The 6000-nt window shown below is 38.7% G+C and overlaps 1 long non-coding RNA gene across 1 annotated transcript in view; it reads right to left on the bottom strand.

Moving 5' to 3' along the window:
* Positions 1–612: 612 nt before the first annotated feature.
* The window catches only part of LOC129006871 (uncharacterized), a 29602-nt gene continuing 24214 nt past the window's right edge, over positions 613–6000 (bottom strand). The window contains exons 2-3 of the long non-coding RNA XR_008492105.1: positions 3892–4142; positions 613–3570 (exon numbers count right to left, since the gene is read on the bottom strand). This is a non-coding gene — a long non-coding RNA (uncharacterized LOC129006871). The remainder of the gene's footprint in view (positions 3571–3891; positions 4143–6000) is intronic.

Genomic DNA, 6000 nt, shown 5'->3' with positions numbered 1-6000 from the left:
TGGGTGCCTGGAAGGGCTCATCTGAGCTTCCATTTCTCTGTCTGTAACTTGCCCCTCTCAAAGTCACAGAGATCTTTTTCTGCATGAAAGTGACATGACAAGCTCCTGACTCTGAGGATTCAGAGGCTGATAATTTTGTGGGTAGACTATATTTAGTATTATTGTTATTATTATTGTTACCTAACAGATATCAAGTGCTTTCTGTGTATTTTAAGCATTTTATATAGTTTTAATATTTAATTTCTTAACAACTCTTCTATATAAGTACTCTTATTATTATGTATTTCTTACATTTCCACAGTATAAGTTCAGGCTGCTCTCATCTTCCACCCTGGTCAGAGCCACTCAGCTCAACTCTTGGTTAAATATGAGAATGGCCAAGGTTCTGCAAGTAAATGGAAACCAACATGAATACTTGGTGGCACCTCTACTGTGAGATTGCTGGGGCTGGAAGTATTTGCCAGAGAATATCAACCAACTAAACCTTTTATCATGTAAGAGGCCACTGTGATACCAAAAATTAGATAATGAGGAAGGATGGCTTAGGAGGCATAAAGTCACAATGGAGACTGAATTGTGCTTGTGGGGTCCAAGGCTCTTGTCCCCCTAAAGTTTCACTGAAAATCAGGTGATGTAAGGCAGATTGAGTAATAGGGAAACAGGCACACAAATTTATTGTGTATACACGGGAGCCTTCAGGATGAAGAGTCAGCTTCCCAATGAGCTGCAGAAGCCTGTATCCCATCTGGAGGTTACAGAGAAAAATGGGGGCCTGAATTCTGGTAAAACAGCTTGTTTTAGGTTGGAAAGGAGCAATTATTTGGGGAGAAAATAAATGATTACTAGGGAGAATGACTGTTTCAGGCAACGGTAATTAACTGGTAAATAGTTCTCTTTGGAATTTACTGATCCTTGGAGCCAGTCATTATTTTGGAAAGGTTCTGTTAAGGCCTAGTTATAGTCTTAACCTTCTTTTCTGTACTGAGTCATGAGATAACAAGAGGGGAGCAAGAACATTTACTCTCCTTCATGGGTCAGGTTCTAGCTATATGTGGATAGGGGAAATAGACTCTTCCATTGGTTGTTGATCTCTGAGGGCTTTAAAATTAAAATACCCATTATACTAAGGAGCCCTATTTGGAGTAAAATTGTTTGATTTATTTCATGCTTCTCACCAAATGCATTACAGCCCATTTGCAGTTCACAGCAGGGAACCTGAAGTGGCGCACTGTGGTGACGGTAAAGTAAAAGCAGCTTTGGGATTGCTTGGGAGGGATTGCCCCAAAAATGACAGAGACCAGTGTGCTCAGTCTTGGTAGAACTATGACATGACAGATCACCAGATAACAGCTGTCAGACAGAACCAGCTTCTTTTCAATGACATAACTGTCCATCTCATCCATTGTGAAAACTTAAGCAAAAGTTAGGCATAAGTCTCACATATGTTATGTCCACCTTTTATTACTGTTGTTAACTACAGAACAGAGCTAAAGAGAACAGAACAGAATGACCCATAATTTCCTGGCTGACACAAATAAAATTAATACATGTGTGCTTAAAGTTCATACAGTAAAAAAGGTGGGAAGTGAAATAAAAACCTCCTCAACACTCTGTGTTTCCACCTGGGGCATTGCAGCAACAGGCAGGTCCAGTGTGCCCTGTGGGTTCTTTTGTCCTGCAAGTTTGTTTTCTGGGAAGCTCACAAGCACAGACTCTCAGATTGAGTCATTAATCCACTCCCTCTTTGAAATTTGAGGGACAATGTGCACTTGCTGTGGTCCTAACTTTGCCCACAGGCAATGCCAGCTTGGTGAGATAAGGTCTGTGCTGTGGGTGAAACCAGCCGGTCACATGCGTGGGAGTGGCTCTCAGCCTTCTGCTTCTGCACCCGGCTGCTCTCGCTGATATATGTCTTGGATCTGGCTGCAGTGTTCCTCCCTCTCAGACCTCCCACAGAGGTTCTGCTGCTGCTGAGCAGGGCACAGCCTTGCATAACCCCCTGCATGAGACACCAGCGCATTGACTTTAGTCACTTCTAGGCTGAGAAGTCAGGCACACGGGGGGCACTCAATAAATGCCTGTGGCATCAATGTGGAAAAAGTACTTGGGAATGAAGGAAAAAATAATTGTAAATGATCTGAAGGCCTCAGCTGGTTGGAAACTGGAAAGGTTGGGTGTTATGGACTCATTTATTACTGTTAGCCAAAAATAGATGCTGTAATGTGTATGTGTGTGTGCCTGTGTGTATATGTGTGTGTGTGCGCTACTGTGTATGTGTATGCAAGTGTGTGCCTGTGTGTGTGTCTGCATGCCTCCATGTATATGTGTGTACCTGTGTGTACGTGTGTGTGTGCCCTAGGATTGTTGGAATGGTAAATGAGCATCATACCTAGGAATACAGATAACCACGAAGGGGAAATATCTCTACCACGAGAATCACAAACACTGCTCAAAGGAAATCAGAGACAAGAAAAACAAATGGAAAACCATTCCATGCTCATGGATAAGAAGAATTAACATTGTTAAAATGGCCATACTGCCCAAAGCAATTTACAGACTTAATGCTATTCCCACCAAACTATCAATGACATTCTTCACAGAACTAGAAAAAAACACTCTGTTAAAATTTACAAGGAACCAAAAAAGACTCTAATAGCCAAGGCAGAACAAATATGGAGGCATTACATTACCCAACTTCAAACTATATTGAAAAGCTACAGTAACAAAAACAGCCTGACACTTGTACAAAAACAGACACATGGATCAAAGGAACAGAACAGAGAGCCCAGAAGTAATGCTGCACAACTACAATAATCTGATTTCTCACAATTAATAAAAACAAGCACTGGGGAAGGGACTCTCTATTCAAGTGATTGCTACCTGGGTGACAAAATAATCTCTACACCAAACCCCCATGACATGCAATTTACAAACCTGCACATGTACCCTGAACCTAAGACAAAAGATTAAAAAAGACTGCAATCCAGTATTGATGGACAGTAAGCCTGTCTTTACCGATTTCACATGTTTGTACTGGGAGACGGCCTTTCTCTGGCACCCGTTGCAACCAATTATTATTTTAGAGAGACAGGTTAACAACTGCTTGACCATCACCTGATGGTCACCTGATATTCCTGGGGAGAGCCACTCTCATGCCCTGCTCATGTGTGACTAACTACCTACTCTAACATTCCCCCTCAACAGTCCAAGACCCAGTTCTTGGGGAAAATGGACAAAGATCAGGCGTCCATAACTGCTTCCTACTGACAGAGGGGTGGTGAAAGTTGTTCTGTGGGCTTTGGCCTCTTGATAACTGTCAGGGCAGAGTGGCTCTGTGGGTTAGTGAAATTGCTATCCAGTTAGGTCCAAGGGAAACATGAATAGGATGTTGCCTTTTTTGTGTTCCACTGATGGGCAGCCTAGTGGTCTCCTATAGAAGGGTGACTCCTGAGTATTTAGAAGATGGTATCCTCATTGAGGATAATTTGGAGCTTGAAGGTCCATCTCTCTAGTTTCTTCTGAGCTGCAGCCAGAGATCACTGGTTGGTTCATGGAATAGGCAGGGTTAGTCTAAATTGCAGATGAAAATACAAAAACTACTGTTGAGACTAGAATCTAATAACAGGTGTACCACAGTTCCTGAAACATCATTTTTCTCTCTACAGTCCTCATTTTTATTACAAATAAATCATGATAGGACTCATTTCTTTGTAAAATAAGCTTTAGTCTTATTATACTTGGCTTGATTATCTGCATAATACACAGCAAGAATAATTATTTGCCATTTAGGCTCTTTTTAAATTGGTTTTGATGAAACTTTGTTCCATAAGGAATCTCAGATAAGACTTTTTCAAGCCGTAAGCCCAGCCATGGGTGTGTGCTATCAAATACCTGCATGATTTGGCTAAATTCCTCTCCTCTTGAGGTCCCAAGACAATTTGAAGCTCCTGGGCCTGTGAGAAAGTGACATTCTTTATTTTCCTTGGGTCGCAAACTGTGTAAAGGGACTGTGTAGACAAGGCATGAGGCCAGTTTTCCAAAGAAGATATTTTTGGCTCTATAAGTCAAGTTTGATTCCTTAAAAGAAAGCACATCATTCCAGTCAAAACCTTGGTAAAATAAGCAGTTTCTCCAATTGCGTCCTGTTGAAAAAACAATGAATTCTTATCACACTTATGCAAATAACCATATTCCCCTATGTTAGGAACACTCAAAAATAGTCTCCAAATTCTGAATACATCAGGTAGAGAGAAACAAATATGCTCTAAATTTCTTTACAGGAGTGTACATTACTCTATTGTTAAAAGCTGTAAATAAGCTTGAAAGAAAAGTTTTCTTGATTCTGAAAAAGAAAAAAAAGGATCAGCAACATTTTAAGCAAAAAGTAAAAAAATATATATTTTGTTTTTTATTTGTTCAATTTATGCAATTAATTCCTGTTTTGCTCAATATTTATCACATTAGTTTTCCAAGAGGGTATTGGAATTTCTTTCCTCTCCATCTCAACATCACCTTCTTAAAAGTCATCACAAACCTGCATTCAAGAGCACAGAATCCTAGAGCTGATTATAAAACCACATTTAAAGAGGATCAAAACAAGACAACAATTGTTTGTGGATGACAAAAAGTCTTAGGGCAGCCACAGTCAAAGACACAATTGGCAAGGAAATTTAGTTACCTCTGTGGCACACAATAATTTTACATAACAATTATAATTATAACTGGTAATATAAACTAAGTCATAACAGAATTATAGGAATTTCACACAATTTTTGAACACACACCAATAGGACATTTATACAAATATGTCCAAAGAAAGCAAAAATTTTCCTTTGCATTAATATACTTTCCTTAGTATACTTCTAACATTAAACCCAATCCTTAGTAACACCTTATAGACAAATCTACTTAATCTTATTCATTTTGACCATAAGGTAAGATTTTCTACCCTCTAGCTCCATCCATGTTCCTGACAAGGTTATGATATCATTCTTTCTCACAGCTACATAGTATTCCATGGTTTATATGTACGATGTTTTCTTTATCCAGTCTGCCATTGATGGGCACTTTGATTCCATGTCTTTGCTATTGTGAAGGGTGCTGCAATGAACACAGGTGTGCATGTGTCCTTATGATAGAATGATTTATATTCCTTTGGGTACATACCCAGTAATGGACTTGCCAGGTCAAATGGTAGTTCTGCAAAACTTTTTCTAAAAATACAATTTAGGGGACTAATTTAAGGGATCAATTTTTTGTCACCAATTATTCTCTTTTTGAGCTCTGTTTCTGAAGTTCATCCATGTTGCTGCAAAAAACATGATTTCCCTCTTCTTTGCTGAAGTGTATTCCAGTTTTTACACATAACACATTTTCTTTATCCAATCATCCATTGATAGGCACTTAGTTTGATTCAATTGATTTGATTTTTTGCTCAAAAGTTATTGAGGGGCATGTTGTGTTGTCTCCATGTACTTGTTTGATTTTCCAAGTTCCTCTTGGTATTGATTTTATTCCACTATGGTCTGAGAATATAATTGATATCATTTTGATTTTTTACAATTTGTTGAGACTTGCTTTACAGTGAAGCATATACTTAATTTTGGAGAATATTCCAAGTGCAGATGAGAAGAATTTCTACTCTGTGGTTGTTAGATAGAATGTTCTGCAAATATTAGGTCCATTTGGTCTGTGGTCTAGTTTATTTCCAGAGTTTCTTAGCTGATTTTCTGCCTTGATGTTCTATCAGGTAATATCAGTGGGTGTTGAAGTGCTGTACTAGGATTGTACTGCTATAAATCTGTTTTCTTTGGTCTAGTAGTATTTGTTTTATGTATCTGGGTGCTCCAGTGTTAGGTACATACAACTTTAAATAATTAGGTCTTTTTTGTGTGTTGAACTTTTTATCATTATAAAATGCATTTTATTTGTCTGTTTTCACTGTTGTTCTTTTAAGGTCTGTTTTATCTAATACAGGAATGGCTACTCCTGCTCGTTCTT

Source organism: Pongo pygmaeus, chromosome 8, assembly GCF_028885625.2.
Source record: "Pongo pygmaeus isolate AG05252 chromosome 8, NHGRI_mPonPyg2-v2.0_pri, whole genome shotgun sequence".
NCBI lineage: Eukaryota > Metazoa > Chordata > Mammalia > Primates > Hominidae > Pongo > Pongo pygmaeus.
This window is presented reverse-complemented; position numbering and strand designations above follow the sequence as displayed.